This window comes from Rhinopithecus bieti, unplaced genomic scaffold (genome assembly GCF_001698545.2).
Source record: "Rhinopithecus bieti isolate Rb0 unplaced genomic scaffold, ASM169854v2 scaffold_1583, whole genome shotgun sequence".
NCBI lineage: Eukaryota > Metazoa > Chordata > Mammalia > Primates > Cercopithecidae > Rhinopithecus > Rhinopithecus bieti.
The window spans coordinates 1,553,372-1,573,589 of NW_016803645.1; the positions used below are offsets into that span (position 1 = coordinate 1,553,372).

Below are 20,218 nucleotides of genomic sequence, written 5' to 3' on the forward strand. Positions count from 1 at the left end.
CATGATCTTGGCTCACTGCAACCTCTGCCTCCCGAGTTCAAGCAATTCTCCTGTCTCAGCCTCCTGAGTAGCTGGGATTACAGGCACACACCACCATGCCCGGCTAATTTTTGTAGTTTTAGTAGAGATGGGGTTTCACCATGTTGGCCAGGATGGTCTTGAACTCCTGACCTCAGGTGATCCACCTCTCTTGGCCTCCCAAAGTGCTGGGATTACAATGGTGGTTTCTTTCATTTTAGAGATGAGGTTTTGCTGTGGTGCCCAGGCTGGTCTCAAACTCCTTGGCCCAAGTGATCCTCCTGCCTCAACCTCCTGAGTAAGTGGAACTGTAAGTGTGTGCCACTGCACCCTGCTTTTATAAATTTTCATCGCCAAAAAAAAAAAAACCCACAAACAAATTTTCATTGCAGCGTAGACAATATCCATCATGCAAAGATCCATCACACCACTTACCCACTTACCATGTTTGAAAAACAAAATGACAGGGACCACTTTGACATGTGATTATGAGGTACGCTATTACTCACAGTAAAACAGTCATTTTCTTCTTAAACAAAAAAATGGCTTCAATGTTATTACCAACTGTATTGAACAAATGCACTCTCTATCACCCAGCAATTCTACTGCAGTGTGCATGCCCAACAGAAGCACACTGAGAATGCAGAAGGATGCTGGACAACATCATTATTGGCAATAGTCCAAACAAGGAACAACCCAAATGGCCCTCGACAGTAGAATAAATGTATAAACTGTGTTATATTCACATCGTGGATCAGTATACAGCATAGAAAACGGACAAACACCTGTGTGAATCTTCCGAACATAATGGGGAGAGAATGAAGCTAGAGATAAAATAGGACGTACTAGGTGAGTCCATTTAGGTAAGTTCAAAAACAAGTGAGATCCATGTATGCGGTAGGTGTCAGGATTGCCTTTGACACACCATTTGTTGAAGTTGCCACACATTGTCCCAGTGTATTTTCATATTTATTTCAGACATATTTATGTGCAGGTACTATGGTTTACTTAATTTGGCCCACACCTCCGCGTGGCTCTTGGGGTTGGAAATTCTACAGACTACAGTCCACTTAAAGTACCAGGAATTTGGTACTTGGCGGAACACAAGAAAGACTACTGTTCAAGCAATGTTTTCAATTTATTTGTGCAGAGAAATCTTTCTTGGAAAGCTCCTAAGTTGCACATGCTTTCATTGAGGCTCTGTTTCAAAGTTTGGCTCATGAGTTCCAAACCTATGAGCTGAAACATTCTTCTACTGCAACATTTTCATGAAAATAGTGTGAAATTGAGAATCATGGCATCTGCCACATGCTTCAACAGCACACATTCCTTAATTCCTTCATGCACCAACTCCTAAGTGTGTACTCTGTGCGGGGCACAGTGCATGTCCCTGAAAACACAAAGACACAGTTCCTGCCGTAAAGAAAGTTCCAGTCTAGGCCGGGCGCAGTGGCTCACACCTGTAATCCCAGCACTTTGGGAGGCCGAGGCGGGCGGATCACAAGATCAGGAGATCGAGACCACGGTGAAACCCCGTCTCTACTAAAAATACAAAAAATTAGCTGGGCGCGGTAGTGGGTGCCAGCTACTCAGGAGGTTGAGGCAGGAGAATGGCGTGAACCTGGGAGGCGAAGCTCGCGGTGAGCCGAGATCGCGCCACTGTACTCCAGCCTGGGGGACACAGGGAGACTCCGTCTCAAAAAAAAAAAAAGTTCCAGTCTAAAGCATGATTCCTATGACACTGATCCCACCACAGACATTGCGGGGGCCAGGCTGAGGAGTCGCTAAACCTGATAGTTAGCACCCTATCATCCAAGAGGAAAGCAAACAAGCCCAGCCTAGGGGTTTGGAGTCATCCAGTCCCTTTTCCGTCAGCCCAGTGGCTCTCAGACAGCTATAGCCATTAGGAAAGACTTATGGATACTTTGTAAAATATCACCTTGCATCAGGGCCTCCATTGAAAGGAAAACAGAAAATTATTTTGAATTTGAAAGCTTAACTCTGCAATGCAATTTCCATCATAGTACCTTCTTTAGCCAGGCAAGGTGCCTCACACCTGTAATCCCAGCACGTTGGGAGGCTGAGGCGGGTGGATCACCTGAAGTCAGGAGATCAAGACCAGCCTGACCAATATGGTGAAACCCATCTCTACTAAAAATACAAAAATTAGCGGGGCATGGTGGCACATGCCTGTTTAATACCAGCTACTCGGGAGGCTGAGGTAGAAGAATCGCATGAACCCGGGAGGCAGAGGCTGCAGTGAGCCGAGATTGTACTATTGCACTCCAGCTTGGGCAACAAGGTTGAAACTCTGTCTCAAAATAATAATAATAATGATGATGATAATAATAATAATACCTTCTTTATGTTCTCTTACTTCATGCAGCTTTGTTTTCTGATTACTCCAAAAATGTATAGCCATTATTTAAACGAAAGGGATAAACGTGGCTGTTGATTCAATGGTGGTGGGAAGGCAGTCACAAGGAAATTAGATGCCAGGGACCAACATGAGGAGCAGAGAGTTCCAGAGAATAACAGGACAAACAAACAGCCAGCCTTTAGCTTCTCTGCAAATGTCCTGCTAAGGAAACTTCAGAGTGTGTGGGTAAGGTTCCATATAAGCGCTAATCAAAATAAGTACATGGACCCTATTATGTGAAACCCTGTCCTCAGGTGCATAGTCCATCGTTAATTAAGGTAGCTGTTTTTATAATTTATAGTGAGGCCACACAGCACAAGCTCAGTGAGATTACGAGCTCTGGAATCACAATGAAAGTATGGGAATCCTGCTTCCATTACTTTCTAGCTGTTTGATTTTGGACAACTATTAGCATTCTGGTGGCCACAGCTTCCTTATGTGTAAAGTGGGGATAGTAGCTACCTCATGGGGTTGCTGTAAAGAGGTATTGGTCTGGCACAGCAGCTTATGCTGTAATCCTAGCACTTGGGAGGCCAAGGTGGATGGATTACTTTAGCCCAGGAGTTCAAGACCAGCCTGGGCAACACAGTGAGATCCAGTCTGTATATAAAATTAATTAATTAATTAATTTTTATTTATTTATTTATTTATTTTGAGATGGCGTTTCACTCTGTCGCCCAGGCTGGAGTGCAGTGGCATGATCTCAGCTCAGTGTAACCTCCGCCTACCAGGTTCAAGTGATTGTCCTGCCTTAGCCTCCCAAGTAGCTGGGATTACAGGTGTGTGCCACCACACCCGGATAATTTTTTTTTATTTTTTTTTTTTTGAGACGGAGTCTCGCTCTGTTGCCCAGGCTGGAGTGCAGTGGCCGGATCTCAGCTCACTGCAAGCTCTGCCTCCCGGGTTCACGCCATTCTCCTGCCTCAGCCTCCCAAGTAGCTGGGACTACAGGCGCCCGCCACCTCGCCCGGCTAGTTTTTTTTTTTTTGTATTTTTTTTTTAGTAGAGACGGGGTTTTACCATGTTAGCCAGGATGGTCTCGATCTCCTGACCTCGTGATCCACCCGTATCGGCCTCCCAAAGTGCTGGGATTACAGGCTTGAGCCACTGCGCCTGGCCCCGGATAATTTTTTATATTTTTAGTAGAGATAGGGTTTTACCATGTTGGCCAGGCTGGTCTTGAACTCCTGACCTCAAGTGATTTGCCCGTCTTGGCCTCCCAAAGTGCTAGGATCACAAGTGTGAGCCGCCATGCCCGGATGTATAAAAATTTAAAATATGCTTATCCAGGCATAGTGGCACATGACTGTAGTCACAGCTACTCGGGAGGCTGAGGTGGGAGGATCACCTGAGCCCAGGTTAAGGCNTTTTACCATGTTGGCCAGGCTGGTCTTGAACTCCTGACCTCAAGTGATTTGCCCGTCTTGGCCTCCCAAAGTGCTAGGATCACAAGTGTGAGCCGCCATGCCCGGATGTATAAAATTTAAAATATGCTTATCCAGGCATAGTGGCACATGACTGTAGTCACAGCTACTCGGGAGGCTGAGGTGGGAGGATCACCTGAGCCCAGGTTAAGGCTGCAGTAAGCTGTGATCACAGCACTGCGCTCCAGTCTGGGTGACAGATGGATGACAGAGGGAGACCCTGTCTCAAAAAAAAAAAAAAAACAGAGTTACTAAGATAACACATGTAAGGCACTTACTAGATTCCCCAGGCCTATAACAAGCACATCTTTTAAAAATGTTAACATCATTAATGTTTAAGTATCAAATTTTTCAAATTTTCCAAAATTATAAGTAGACTTTATATGTAATTTACTATATATATAAAACTCTGAGAATTCACGAGGGTTTTGAAAGGAGGTGATTTTCAATTTTAAAATAAACTGGCCTGTATGGGCTTTCAAAATTGCACTGCATATTAAAAATAAATAAAGTCCTTAAAATGGCCTATTAAAAAAGTTGCACTGTATCGTGCTGTGTCCTGGGATTCCCGAATTTCTCTGTGGAAATTGGAACCATTTATAAAAATTAAATGCAACTGTGCCCTGAATACCAATATATCTCCCACACATCGGTTTTTATACTTTCTCAGCCATCTAGTTAGTCTCTTTGTGAAAAGCTTTGATAATTACGTGAAATTAGCCATTTACCATGTGAAGAATGCACCAGAAAAAAACAGTCAGGATTTCCATTTCACAGGAAACTTTCTGAAAGGTCTGAGATCAGAAACAGGAAATAAGTGCAATAAGGAAAGCCAAGGCGTACCATAAGAAGGCTCTTGTGTTGCTCGTACAGTCTCCACAGCCGGAGAGGCTGCACGTTGCATCGCGTTCTAGCACTGGTATTTCCTCCTCACGGACACAACAGTTTGTCTTATGAAGTAATTATTAGTTCACATTTCTGCCAACCGTCTGTGAAAAATGTTTCAAGCTGCCCCTTTGGACAGGAGACATTCCCTCCTTCTCCTAGAGTCACACGTGTTGGTTTAGCTCACTGTTAAACTTGCACTCCAAATTCTTTGGGTGGTACTCTATGCAAATAATGAAATAAAAAACAGTTTTGTTCCATGTTGTTCTAACTTAGTGATGACCACATGGAAGGTCCCAGTGATGGAGAAATGCATGTAGAAGACCAGATGGATCCTTTTAGACATAAGGAAGAGAAACAGCTGGGTGTGGTGGCTCACGCCCGTAATCCCAGTCACTGGGGAGGCTGAGGCAGGAGAATCGCTTGAACCTGGGAGGTGGAGGTTGCAGAGAGCTGAGAATGCGCCACTGCACTCCAGCCTGGGTGACAGAGAGAGACTTTGTTTAAAAAAACAAAAAACAAGCATTCCCCCCTGTCATTATAGTACAAAATAAAGTTTAAGAACATTATTTTCAGAGCGTTCTTGTCAAAATCAGTGCAAAGACAATCCATCAGTTGGTCAAAACAACCAAACCCGATTCAGTGTTTGGGGCTGGGAGGCTGATATCAGGCAGGTCTATGATTAATTTTACTTAGCAACATATAGTCTCTGCCCCTAAAAGGCAATAAACAATGATATGATATACCTGTTCAATGTTCAGCTAGCTGTGCCAAGGACCTTCCTCAGGTCATTGGACTGTTCTAATTTCTGCTTTCCTCATCCGCGAAATGAAGGGCTTGTCTCAATGATCTGTAAGTAGCTTTTCAGCTTAAAAAAATCATGCAACTTGACTGGCACAGTGGCTCATGCCTGTACTCCCAGCACTTTGGCAGGCTGAGGCAGGTGGATCACCTTAGGTCAGGAGTTCGAGACCAGCCTGGCCAACATGGTGAAAACCTGTCTATACTAAAAATACAAAGATTAGCTGGGCGTGGTGGCGGGCGCCTGTAATCCGAGCTACTCAGGAGGCTAAGGCAGGGGAATCACTTGAACCCAGGAGGCAGAGGTTACAGTGAGCCAAGATTAGGCCATTTCACTCCAGCCTGGGTGATGGGAGTGAAACTCCGTCTCAAAAAAAAAAAAAAAAAAAAAAAAAAAAAAACATGCAACTCATACCACCTAACTTTGTTGACATAGACATGCTAAGCAGGTACCTGCAATGCAGGCCAGTACTTTTATTCTTTCTTGTCTGTGCCACCCTCCCAAATATTACACAAACATTGTCTACCAATTTAGAGGCAGAAGGAAAGAAGAAATAAGAGTAGCAAAACAGAAACATGTCTTAGGTAAATTATGTCTTTAAATTCTAGTTTTAATTATTTTTTCTTATCTTCTTCCTTCTGTTGAATAATGTTCTTCTTCTGTTACACAGTGATTGAGTCCATCATCTTTAAGGCATTTATTTATTTTTATGTATTTATTTATTTTGAGATGGACTTCTCACTCTGTGTCACCCAGGGGGAGTGCACTGGTGTGATCTCAGCTTATGGCAACCTCTGTCTCCTGGGTTCAAGTGATTCTCTTGCCTCAGCCTCCCAAGTAGCTGGGACTACAGGTGCACACCACCATGCCCATCTAACTTTTGTATTTTTGGTAGAGACAGGGTTTCACCGTGTTGGCCAGGCTAGTCTCGAACTACTGACCTTAGGTGATCTGCCCACCTCAGCCTCCCAAAGTGCTGGGATTATAGGTGTGAGCCACTGCACTCGGCCATTTGTGTATTTATTAATTCATTTATTCAACACTTAGGAGTGTGCAGTATATTTCAGGACAGGGCTGAGTGTTGAGAATGTGGAAATGTACCAACACCCTGACCTCATGTGGTTTTCCCTCTACTAAAATCTACATTTTCTCCGAAATAGTTCATTCACAGCGTTTTCTAGGCTCCTCCTCCTGAAAGGATGATGTAGAAAACATTTTAAAAACATAAAAGCCAAAAAAAAAAAAAAAAAGCCATACCTGCTTGCTAAATCTCAAACCTAAATTTTTGAAGGGCAAATCTTACCCAAAGAGTATTTCAGGCCGGGCGCAGTGGCTTATGCCTGTAATCCCAGCACTTTGAGAGGCTGAGACGGGTGGATCGCCTGAGGACAGGAGTTCGAGACCAGCCTGGCCAACATGGTAAAATCCCGTCTCTACTAAAAAAAAAAAAAATACAAAAAAATTAGCCGGGCATGGTGGCGTGCGCCTGTAATCCCAGCTACTTGGGAGGCTGAGGCAGGGGAATTGCTTGAAGCAGGGAGGTGGAGGTTGCAGTAAGCTGAGATTGAGCCACTGCACTCCAGCCTGGGTGACAGAGCGAGACTCCATCTCAAAAAAAAAAAAAAAGATTATTTCAGGCTGTGTTCAGTGGCTCACACTTATAATGCCAACACTTTAGGAAGAGTAGGCAGGAGGATCACTTGAGCCCAAGAGCTTGAGACCAGCCTAGGCAACATAGCGAGACCTTGTTTCTACGATTTTTTTTTTTTTTTTTTGAGATGGAGTCTCACTCTGTTGTTCAGGCTGGAGTGCAGTGGCGTGATCTCGGCTCACTGCAACCTCTGCCTCCTGGGCTCAAGCGATTCTCCTGCCTCAGCCTCCCTAGTAGCTAGAATTACAGACACGCACCACCATGCCCAGCTAATTTTTGTACTCTTTTTAATACAGACGGGGTTTCACCATGTTGCCCAGGCTGGTTTCAAACTCCTGACCTCAAGTGATTGGCCTGCCTCAGCCTCCCAAAGTGCTGGGATTACAGGCATGAGCCACCGCGCCTAGCCTTCGTTTCTACAAAATATTCTTTTAAATAAAAAATAAAATTTTAAAAGAACATTTCAAATTAATTTTCCCCTAATCATACTGGAGGGTTTTAATAACAAAATTCATGAAAAGGTTATTATATTTTCTTTTTTTTTTGAGAAGGAGTCTCACTCTGTCACCCAGGCTGGAGTGCAGTGGCCAGATCTCAGCTCACTGCAAACTCCGCCTCCCGGGTTTACGCCATTCTCCTGCCTCAGCCTCCCGAGTAGCTGGGACTACAGGCGCCCGCCACCTCGCCCGGCTAGTTTTTTATATTTTTTTAGTAGAGACGGGGTTTCACCGTGTTAGCCAGGATGGTCTCGATCTCCTGACCTCGTGATCTGCCCGCCTCGGCCTCCCAAAGTGCTGGGATTACAGGCTTGAGCCACCACGCCCGGCCAGGTTATTATATTTTCAAAAATTCTTCTTGTTCCATTGATATGGCTTAAATATTTTAAAGCGATTACCTGGATGTGTCAGCTTCCACCTCTATCTTGGATTTTAGTATTTGGATTTATCTTCGTGATCAAATCTATATTCAGGAAAGAGCTCAACATAAGGTTGCTTTGCCAAACAATTGCTCATCTCACATGATTTGAATGGATTTTTAGTTAAGATTTGAAGATGAATCTCCACAAAAATGATGCAGACATTCTTCCCCCCAAAGAAGAGCTCATCAGACTCTGCGCTTGTTTAACATGGTGAGACCTTTAGTTAGTATTGGAAGGCCTCCCATACTAGGTGTGAGACAGGCTTTCTATGCTGTTTCTCTTCCTTATGTCTTTTTTTTTTTTTTTTTTTTAACAGAGTCTCACTCTGTTGGGCCAGGCTAGAGTGCGGTGGCACAATCTTGGCTCACTGCAACCTCTGCCTCTTGGGTTCAAGAGATTTTCCTGCCTCAGCCTCCCAAGTAGCTGGGATTACAGGCATCTGCTACCACGCCCAGCTAATTTTTGTATTTTTAGTAGAGTTGGGGTTTCACCATATTGGCCAGGCTGGTCTCGAACTCCTGACCTCAAGTGATCCGCCTGCCTTGGCCTCCCAAAGTGCTGGGATTACAGGTGTGAGCCACCATGCCCAGCCGGGATGCTTGTTAAAAATGCATAATTCTGGCCGGGTGTGGTGGTGGGCGCATGCAATCCCAGTTACTCAGGATGCTGAGGCACAAAAATTGCTTAAACCCAGGAGGCAGAGGTTGCAGTGAGCCCAGATTGCACCACTGCACTCTAGCCTGGGCAACAGAGCGAGACTTTGTCTCAAACAAACAGAAAATGCAAATTTCTGGCCCCAACTCCTGAGACTCTAATTCTGTGGTTCTGAAGTAAGGTTAAAGAATCTGAATTTTAACAAACACATCCAGGTGATTTGGATGCAGAAAGTGAATGTTGAGAAACAGGGTCTTAAAGCGTCTCTCTTCCACCCAGACCCACCTCCCAGGAACAGGAGTGGAAAGCACTACTGACGGACAGGTGGAGCTGCTGAAATAAAGTCTGACACGTGTGAGTATCATGTGTGTATTATGCTTTGAAGAATACTTCTGCATCGTTGCTATTAGAATAATACATACATGATTATAAATAATGGCATGCAGGTGACAAGTGCTGTATTCAAATCATTTATTTTTCTTAAATATATCATGCTTTGTTAAAGTCAGGTTCATTTCTCAAGACCAAGCTAAATGCCAAACTCTTAACATGACACTAGAGGCTGGGCGCAGTGGCTCACGCCTGTAATCCCAGCACTTTGGGAGGCTGAGGCAGGCAGATCACTTGAGGTCAGGAGTTCGAGAACATATCAAAACCCCATTTCTGCTAAAAATAAAAAATTAGCGGGGTGTAGTGGTGCGCACCTGTCATCCCAGCTACTCAGGAGGCTGAGGCAGGTGAATCGCTTGAACCCGGGCAGCAGAGGTTGTAGTGAGCAGAGATTGAGCCACTGCACTCCAACCTGGGTGACAGAGTGAGACTTGTCTCAAAAAAAAAAAAAAAAGGGGGGGGGGTGCTGGGCGTGGTGGCTCACATCTGTAATCCCAGCACTTTGAGAGGCCAAGGCAGGCGGATCACGAGGTCAGGAATTGAGACCATACTGGCCAACATGGTGAAACTCCCTCTCTACTAAAAATACAAAAAGTTATCTGGGCATGGTGGTGGGCGCCTATAGTCCCAGCTACTTGGGAGACTGAGGCAGGGAAATCACTTGAACCCAGGAGGCAGAGGTTGCAGGTGGTCTAGTTTTGCTCACAACTGTATCCCTAGCACCCACACTTGCTTTGTGCATAATTGGTCTAGGATAAATGTTTATAAATGAATGAAATACAAATAAAATGAAATAGTGTGAACATTTGGATAATGCTTCTGTGGAGGTAAATGTCAAATTCTTGCCATTATAACATTGATCAATCCTTTATTGGAAAAGTGATCATTTGTATGTTTAAGAATGAGTCAACTACAAGTCTACACAGAAATGGAAGGCAAGAAGTCCAATGCTTTAGAGGAAATTTGGCCTTTCTGCCTAGGATCAGTCTATACTTCTGAATTCCCAATTTTTCATTACTCAAAACCACAAGTTTCTGTAAGGCTCGGTGTATTTTAATTAAACTCCAATGACAAGCACAGGCTTTCCAAACTTCTTACTGGTTTACACCATTATGCTTCAAAGCAGGCTATGAAGAAAACAGGGAGGAGGGAATAATATTAACCCACTCATTAGAAGTTCACATTATACTTATGCAAAAAGAACCACAGAAGAGTGAGGTTGAGAGTCATCCTGAGTTCATTCAGTGGCTCTTAGCAATGATCATGTCATTGCCCTTCAGGATTGGTGTTTTGTTCCTTTATTTCCCTGTTTTGCATTCACAAAGTAAAGCTCTGTCTATGTGACTCAGCCTATGAAACTGCTTAGCTTGGCAACCAATAGGGGTATTCCCCATACAGGCCTTAGCAAAAGTCCAGGAGAAAAAAGAAGGCCAGCACTTGCACCCCCTTCCCTATGTGCCCTCTGTGGTGGTCCCAACAGCCCCTGCCAATGGCCACAGTGGGAGGTGGGGGCTGGAAGGGAAGGTTGTGCTGAGCTAAGCCTTGCTTAGAGAAGCCGCTAGAAAACCAGATGGGATTTTCTGGGAGACTGACTTTTCTTCCCTTCCTTTCTCCCCTTTCTCCTCTCTTTCTTTCTTTCTTTCTCCTCTCTTTCTTTCTCTCTTTCTCTCTTTCTTTCCTTCCTTCCTTCCTTCCTTCCTTCCTTCCTTCCTTCCTTCCTTCCTTCCTTCCTTCCTTCCTTCCTTTTCTTTCTTTCTTTCTTTCTTTCTTTCTTTCTTTCTTTCTTTCTTTCTTTCTTTCTCTCTCTCTCTCTCTCTCTCTTTCTTTCTTTTTGTGTGGTTTTTTGTTTGTTTGTTTGTTTTGTTTTGTTTTGAGTCAGAGTCTTGCTCTGTCACCCAAGCTGGAGTGCAATGGCTTCATCTTGACTCACTGCAACTTCTACCTCCCGGGTTCAAGTGATTCTCCTGCCTCAGCCCCCCAAGTAACTGAGATTACAGGTGTGTGCCACCACGCCTAGCTAAGTTTTATATTTTTAGTAGAGATGGGGTTTCACCATGTTGACCAGGCTGGTCTCAAATCCCTGACCTCGTGATCTGCCCACCTCGGCCTCCCAAAGTGCTGGGACTACAGGTGTGAGCCACCACGCCCGGCCCTCTTTCTTTCTTCCTCCCTCTCTCCTTCTACTCTTCCATCCCTCCTCCTTTCTTTCTTTTCTTTCCTTCTTTCTTCCTTTTTCTGTGGGCCTCTTGTAAGAATAACAGGATCGACAATCTCAAAGACATATATAGCTAGCAAAGCTTTTTGTGGATAGCTTTGGCCTTCTCTCAAGTCTGTCACTGTCTCAAACTTGGCCCTTTGCAATCAGTGTAAGAGATGCAGGTAAGTTATTTTAAAAAGCATAAAGAAACAAAGAGAAACTTCAACAATGAACCCTCACTAAGATGGCTGCACTTAACCGTTAATCTGAAAAGCATCACCTGACCCAATGTGAACCTGCAGAGAGTGTGACCTGCTACCCACAGTATCAGGTATCACCCTCAGCCACCAAGATAATCTTGGTTCAGGACATTGAACCATCATTATACCTGAAATATATGCTATGGAATGACTTTTGGACTCTGAACACAATTATAACATTCACCAAGTCTGCCAAGTTTAGCGCAAGAAAAACATGTAGTTTAAATATTAAACAACTCAGGCCACGCACTGTGGCTCACGCCTGTAATCCCAGCACTTTGGGAGGCCAAGGGAGGCGGATCATCTGAGGTCAGGAGTTCAAGACCAGCCTGACAAACATGGTGAAACCCTGTCTCTACTAAAAATACAAAACTTGGCCAGTCGTGGTGGCTAACACCTGTAATCCCAGCTACTCAGGAGGCTGAGGCAGGAGAATCACTTGAACCTGGGAGGTAGAGGTTGCAGTGAGCCGAGATGGTGCCATTGCACTCCAGCCTGGGCGAAAAGAGCCAAACTCTGTCTCAAAAAATAAATAAATAAATAAATAAATAAATAAATAAAAAATAAACAACTCAATTTCTTGGATAATCCCCTCCTAAAGAATACCAAGAAATTCATTTGCAATCTGCAACCATTCATTTCATAAACAAGAGTGTGTTCCCGCTAAGGGGTCTCAAAGGTTATTCACCCCAGTAATGGTATGGTCCCTGTGGAAGCACCTTGAATAACTGAATGGCTGCATTCCAGCCACAGAGTCATAAAGTTTAAAGTCCAAGAAGTGAGTTGATATCTTCATTTTAGTGTGCTGTTTTCAAATTCCCAGGTCAGCACTTGCTGGTGAGTTTGAAAGGAGAATTCAAGAAGATCTGGAAGAAGCTCCAGGCTTGCTGCCTTTTGACTGTTTCAGAGTCATTCTGCTCGCGGGTGTCCAACATCTCCAATCATCCTCAGTGTCCCCATGCTGCCATCTGTGAATAAGCGCATTGATTTGTGGTAGGTAAATGCCAAGCACTCAATCCAGGAAATTGTCATCTGAATGATTTACACACATGCCCTGAGCCCCATCGGGCACTAAAGAGATGGATGCTTTGAGCAAATCTTGCATGCATTAACATTAATTTAAAATAATCTGAGTTGGCAGTCAAAAGCATACTTTTCAATAAGTAGCCAACTTTTCTTCTATTAAATCTTTAGGAGAATATATTACCACCTTCTGGGAAATTGTATTTGCAAGAAGCTGAGCTTGAGTAGGTTTAAGAATTTAGCAGTGTTAAGCTGCCACAAACGTGTAAAAAAGTCCACATGTACATGTGGGATCAGCACATCGGACTGTGTCAGAGCTTCTGTGGTCCCCACAGCTGTCTCCGTTCAAACACAGCCACCAAGAGGGCTCAGGCCGCTCTCATGATGGTGCCGTCCTGAGAGGGGGACTGAGGAGCGTGGCAGGGACAGAGGACAGGTTCAAAGTCTATGCAGAAGGAACCTGGACTGTGTGCTCTTGGAGATCGGAATCCAGTCAGGTGATTAGATGGCTTGAGTGAGAGTGTCAAGTAACAGTGGGTGGCCAGGTGCCAAAAGATTGGACAGAACTGTGAGGAAGGAGAGAGCAACGTGATGGCGTGAACAGGGAAGGTGGGGCAGAAGTGAGCTAGGCTTACCCAGAGCCAGGCAGAGGGTCCAGGACCTGGAGAGGACAGGCGGGGTGCTGAAGGGAGCAAAGGCTGGAACAGAAGGCGTGATGGGATGTGGAGTTCCCTGAAGGTCAGCTGGGACTGCCTGTTCTCTACTGGAAAGCCCAGAGATCAGAGGTCTCAGAAGAAGGGAGGAGAAGAAGCCACTGTTTTATAGGGATGAGCACAGAGGCTGTGCTCTGTAGGAAGGAGGAGCGCCAGCCTGGCAGTGGACAAAGCCTTCAGGATGCTGCTGACCTCTGGGTCCCTAGGCTCACTGATGGGTGTGTCCTCCCAGCTCTGCTCAAGGTCACCCACTGGGATATGGGAAGAATATATCAGAATTTTGATTTGGGCCAGGTGCGATGGCTCGTGCCTCTAATCCCAGCACTTTGGGAGGCCGAGGTGGGCAGATCACTTGAGGTCAGGAGTTCGAGACCAGCCTGGCCAACATGGTAAAACCCTGTCTCTTCTAAAAATACAAAAATTAGCCAGGTGTAGTGGCACATGCCTGTAGTCCCAGCTACTCGGGAGGCTGAGGCAGGAGAATCACTTGAGTCTGGGAGCCGGAGGTTGCAGCGAGCCAAGATTGCACCATTGTACTCTAGCCTGGGCAACCCGAGAGAACTCCTTCTCAAAAAAAAAAAAAAAAAAAAAAAAAAGAGTTTGATTTTTTTTACTTTAAATAAATCTCAATTTTTGAGTTTATATTTTACATATTTATTAGGTGGATGTAAAAGTGATTGCTGTTTTTGCCATTCCTTTATCGGTAAAAACCGCAATTACTCTTGGAGCAACTTAATAAATGAACACATTAGTTTAACAGAAAGAGTATATGAGACTGGGTACGGTGGCTCACGGTGGCTGGGATTATAGGTAATCCCAGCACTTTGTGGGGCCGAGGTGGGCAGATCACTTGATGTCAGGAGTTTGAGACCAGCCTGGCCAACATGGTGAAACCCTGTCTCTACTAAAAATACAAACGAACAAATAAAAAAATTAGCTGGGCATGGTGGTGTGTGCTTGTAGTCCCAGCTACTCAGGAGGCTGAGGCTGGAGGATTGCTTGAACCCAGGAGGCAGAGGTTGCAGTGAGCTGAGATCATGCCACTGCACTCTAGCCTGGGCGATAGAACTAGATTCCGTCTCAAAAAAAAGAGTATATAATATGTAAACAATCAAAAATTGGGAGAGTGGAATATGTCTCAAATAAACACACTTTAAAACCTGGGGGAGCACATGCAAACATACTTAGTTAATGCGCATGAACAGAAGAGTTTGGGGGAAAATACTCTGCTTGTAGGGGCCTGAACTAACAATGCTGGCCGGTAAAGGGGTGAGAGCTACAAGAGGAAAAAGAAACTCCATGAGCTCGGGGGTGCAGAAAGTGGAAGGAAGCGTGGGATGAACCCCATCTCTTGGGCGTTTCATCTGGGAAATCAGGAGGGATACCTCTACCCCTGTCAGAGATAAGGATGGCGGGAGTTGATCCCACAAGACGGGTCGGAGACCCCAGGACCGATGGCCCCTGTGGAAAGTCCTCCAAACCAGAAGGGAAAGTGTCAGAGAGGTGAAAGAAAAATGGGAAATTCAGCATCCCAGACGTCGAGGGAAAAGAGACCTTCAAGGGGACAGGGTGGGCAGCAGGATGAAGGAGCTCAGATGGAATGACCCCGAGAAATGCCTCTTGGAATTCCACGACAAAGTCACGGAAGACTTTTCATAAATGGCTTCAGCAGAGGGGAGAGTATGGAGGCTGGACTGCAGGGGGTTAAGAAGGGAACGAGTGGAGAGGAAATGAAGGCACCAGGTCGTGTTTAATTTTCAACTATTAAAATGTCAGTGTCAAAATCAGAACTGTAGGGGTGGGAGGGTATAATGTGAAGCTTTTTCTTTCATCTGGGACCCCAGAGGAATTCCCCATTACTATTTTAACAGTGGTAAGTGGTAGCTGTGGCTAGGGCAGTGGGACGCGATGTGGGAAATGGTGAGGCCATAAAGTGCCCCGTCCTGTCCCAGAACCCTCCAGGCGGCTCAGGTTTGGTCTGTGAGTTTGTGTGTAGTAGAGAATATAAGAGAGCTTGGGCCAGGCACAGTGGCTTACTCCATAATCCCAGCATTTTGGGAGGCCAAGGCAGGTGGATCACGAGGTCAGGAGTTCAAGACCAGCCTGGCCAACATGATGAAACCCCGTCTCTACCAAAAATATAAAAAATTAGCCGGGTGTGGTGGCATGCACCTGTAATCCTACCTACTAGGGAGGCTGAGGCCGGAGAATTGCTCGAACCCAGGAGGCGGAGGTTGCAGTGAGCCGAGATCAAGCCACTGTACTCCAGCCTGGGCAACAGAGTGAGACTTAATCTAAAAAAAATAATAACAATATAAGAAGAGCTCTAATTTTATAAAGGCAGAAGGGATACTTAATTCTCAAATCCATACGTGATTAGAGGTCTGAAAACTTTTCCCAAATATCACATCCTATTTGATACTTTAATGTCAGAAGATCTGAATAGAAATAAGTGGTAGGAAGAAGTGTTAACTATTTGACGTCAGTATCAGACTCTCATCCACAAGCAGTTGGACATCTGGTCCCTCTCAGGTGAGATGTCTGCAGAGGTGACAGAGGTTTTTGACTCTTCCGATGGGTCTCTGGAAGCCTGAGAGACACCACTCCAGTATTTTGGCTTTTCCCAGGTACGAAATTGTTTACTATCCATTTGACAAGTGTGAAAATAGGTTCAAAGCCACATGTGAGAATTAATTACTACTTATAAAATTCTTTGAGAGCTACAGATGAAAGGAGTGATTTAAGTGCAGAATATTATCATCTGCTAACGATGGAGTGCATTGAACTAACCAGTTTCTCCCAGAGAATAACCTATATCCTAGGGATAAAATCAGGAATTTTTTTGGTTGGGTGTTCTTTGTCGTTTCTTTTTTTTTTTCAGATAGGGTCTCGCTCTGTCGCCTAGATTGGAATGCAGTGGCATGATCATGGCTTGCTGTAGTCTCTGCCTCTTGGACTTACAAGATCCTCCTGCCTCAGCTTTCCAAGCAGCTGGGACTACAGGTACGTGCCACCATGTTTGGCTAATTTTTGTATTCTTTGTAGAGACAAGTTCCCACTATGATGCCCAGGCTGGTCTCAAACTCCTGAGCTCAAGCGACCTGCCCATCTCAGCTTCCTAAAGTGCTGGGATTACAGGTGCGAGCCACTGTGCTCTGCCAAAAGTCAGTAATTTTGGAAGCTGCATTACATATTTTAGGTGAAAAGCAATAATTACTGATAATTATTCAGTAGCTGTTCTTTCTATTTCTAGAACTATCTTAATAGTTCACATCCTTGGACACCTATGGGCCTCATAGACTCACAGCCTCTCAGGGTTGGAAGGCTCCTGGTACTTTGCTCCTTAAACTCCCTTCATGAGTCTTCCTCCACAGCTGCCCAGGCACGTGTGATACCTCTAGCAGAGGTCTCGTTACCACCCATTCCCCTTTAACTCTGTCTAAATCAGCTTTAAAATTCTCATTTACCCTCTTCTGCATCTCTGCAAGCACAGGCACATTTTAGGCTACCGCTGTACTAAATCTCTCATATCCATCCCTGGTCATTCACGCCTCTTTTCCTAGATTTTTTGCACATCCTTTAAAAATCTTATTCCACTGGCAAGCCTCCAGATTTTCTACAATAATAACTTAAACATTTTTTTTCCACTGAGTGCTAGACTGACAAGGTCCTCTTTTGATCAATGGAATCTGATGTTATAGTATCATTATTGACTCAGGCAAATCGTGAACTGCTAGTACCAGTGAGTGCAGCTGGTAAGAATAAAGTAATGATGGGGCCGAGTGTGGTGGCTCAGGTCTGTAATCCCAGTACTTTGCGAGGCTTGGGCTGGTGGATCACCTGAGGTCAGGAGTTTGAGACCAGACTGGCCAACATGGCAAAACCCCATCTCTACTAAAAATACAAAAATTAGCCAGGCATGGTAGCAGGCACCTATAGTCCCAGCTACTCGGGAGGCTGAGGCAGGAGAATCACTTGTACCCAGGAGGGGGAGGTTGCAGTGAGCCAAGATTGCGACACTGCACTCCAGCCTGGGCAACAGAGTGAGACCCTGGATCAAAAAAAAAAAAAAAAAAAAAAAAGGAATGATGGGGCCCAGGCTGCTTGTACAGACCTTGGCTCTCTCCTGCCCAATGATCCTACAGACGTGCCTTTGCCTTGGGTTATGAGGAGAGGGGCATAGTGTGGTTGGCTCAGCGTAATCACAACATGGACCCCTGGAAAAACAGGAGCATCCACCAGAGGGACACCTGAGGCTAGAGCTCTGTCAGGGAGAAAAGGTGATGACAAAGAAATATAGGAGAGCTGGGCGTGGTGGTTCAGGCCTGTAATCCTAAGGCAGAGGCAGGAGGATCGCTTCAGCCCAGGAGTTCAAGACCAGCCTGGGCAACATAGTGAGACCTCATCTCTAAACAAAATAAAAAAATAGCCAGGCATGGTGGCTCATGCCCGTAGTCTCAGCCACTTGGGAAGCTGAGGCTGCAATGAGCGACTGCACTCCAGCTTGGGTGACAGAGCAAGACCCTGTCTCAACAACAACAAAAGAAAGGTGCCATAAGAAATAGGGCTTCATGGAAATATGTCTCGCCAGAGGGAGAAGAGGGAGAGTAAAGTGCAAAGATGAAGGAGAGAGGCCGGCGCGGCTGCTTACGCCTGTAATCCCAGCACTTTGGGAGGTCGAGGTGGGTGGATCACCTGAGGTCGGGAGTTTGAAATCAGCCTGACCAACACGGAGAAACCCCGTCTCTACTAAAAATACAAAATTAGCCGGGCGTGGTGGCACATGCCTGTAATCCCAGCTACTCGGGAGGCTGAGGCAGGATAATCATTTGAACCCAGGAGGCGGAGGTTGCAGTGAGCCATTGCACTCCAGTGTGGGTGACAAGAGCAAAACTACATTTCAAAAAAAAAAACAAAAACAAAACAAAAAACAAAACAAAACAAAAAAACGAAGGAGAGAATGTCATCTGGAAATTACTCAAGGCAGCTCTTTCCCATCCTTTTTTTTTTTTTTTTTTTTTTTTGAGACCAGTTCTTGTTCTGTCACCCACCCAGGCTGGAGTGCAGTGGTGTAATCATGGCTCACTGCTGCCTCAACCTCCCCAGGCTCAAGTGATCCTCCCCTCTCAACCTCCCAAGAAGCTAGAACTACAGGCATGCACTACCACACCCAGCTAATTTTTGTATTTTTTGCATAGACGGGTTTTGCCATGCTGCCCAGGCTGGTCTTTAATTCCTGGGCTCAAGTGATCCTCCCACCTCGACCTCCCGAAGTGCTGGGATAACAGGCATGAGCCACTGCTCCCAGCACTCCTCCCATCCTTGATCTCTCCATGTGGATCCTCAATGTGCTTTGAGGGGAGCCTCAATGTGCTCTGCAAACCCTTAAGTCTGTGAGTGCATGTGTGGCTACGGAGTAGGGGTTGCAGGCGAGTTTGCACGCCTCAGGGCAGGAAGGGGCTGGAACTTACACTTATTCTCCCTGGGCTCAGATGCTCAGGTGAGGGAGAAAGCCAGGGCAGGCTGCTCTGGGGTTTGTACCTAATATTAAGGGATCTACCCCAGGTGCACACTCACAAAATCTCATTCAGAGCTCAAAGAGGTAACAAAAGGAATGTGTGTGTGTACTGCATGCGCGCCCACAGTGTGAGTTTGGCACACATGAAGACATATACCCATATGTTTACTCTCTCAAATTTTACAGTGCAAATTAGGAGGCTGGTTCTAATAACATGGCAATAAAACATCAAGCGTTTGTACTACAGTCTCTCACCAGGCATGGGAAAATAGTTTATCTTGGATTCTGGGGCAGACACTAATATAATGAGAAAGTAATAGATGGAGGAACCATCCAGAAACAGTTCCAGGGCCACAGAATTTTTCTTCTTATCTACAACAAAGTCTCAAGAATGCAAGACCACAGGCACAGGCTGGAAAATTGCACAGAAGTGCAGTTTTCCTGATGGGAGAGATTCACATGGCAGCCTCGGTTCACAGAGGTCTCACCTGGAATTTCTCTGTGGAGGTTTGTACAGGAAGCAGCTGAGTGGAGCTCTTGAAATGAGAGAACGTCACAGAAATACTCCAAACCTATGACTCTCATCTCACCTGAAGACAACCAGTCCTTTTTCATGCATTTGACAAGACCATTTTCATATCAGTCAGGTATTTAACTTTGATGTTCATATAAAAATTCAGTACTTTTACCAATAACAAGAAGTTTTGGTTTCGGGGTTGTTTTTGGTATAGTTTGAGGTTTTGCTGTGTCGTCCAGACTGGTCTCAAACTCTTGACTTCACACGATCTTCTAACCTTGGCCTCCCAAAGTGCTGTGATCACAGGCGGGAGCCACCACATCTATCCTAACAAGAAGTGTTTTCGTGGGGTTTTTTTGTTTGTTTTTTTAAGACAGAATCTTGCTCTGTTGCCCACCGCCAGAGTGCAGGGGCGCTATCATAGCTCACTCCAACCTCGATCTCCTGGGTTCAAGTGATCCTCTCATCCTCAGCCTCCAAGTAGCTGGGACCACAGGCACACACTGTCATGCTCAGCTAATTTTTCTTATTTTTAGCAGAGACAAGGTCTTGCTTTGTTGCACAAGCTGGTCTTGAACTCCTGAGCTCAAGCAGTCCTCCTGCGTTGGCCTCCCAAAGTGTTGTGATTACAGGCATGAGTCATAGTGCCCGGTCTAACAGGATGTTTGAAAAGAGTTTTTTCAAAAATAGAAATATAGGCAAATTGTTCCCCCCCCCCCCCCACAAATTAATGAAAAGGAGGCACCCTTTTCAACTTACCTCAAAAATCAAACTGTTTTGAGGCTGGGTACGGTGGCTAATGCCTGTAATCCCAGCACTTTGGGAGGC

The 20,218-nt window shown here is 45.2% G+C and overlaps 1 protein-coding gene across 1 annotated transcript in view; it reads right to left on the reverse strand.

Moving 5' to 3' along the window:
• Positions 1-12,194: 12,194 nt before the first annotated feature.
• SCAF8 (SR-related CTD associated factor 8) overlaps positions 12,195-20,218 on the reverse strand; it is a 234,198-nt gene continuing 226,174 nt past the window's right edge. Inside the window, exon 23 of the transcript XR_001889169.1 lies at positions 12,195-12,587. The gene's annotated coding sequence lies outside the window, so the exon portion shown is untranslated. The remainder of the gene's footprint in view (positions 12,588-20,218) is intronic.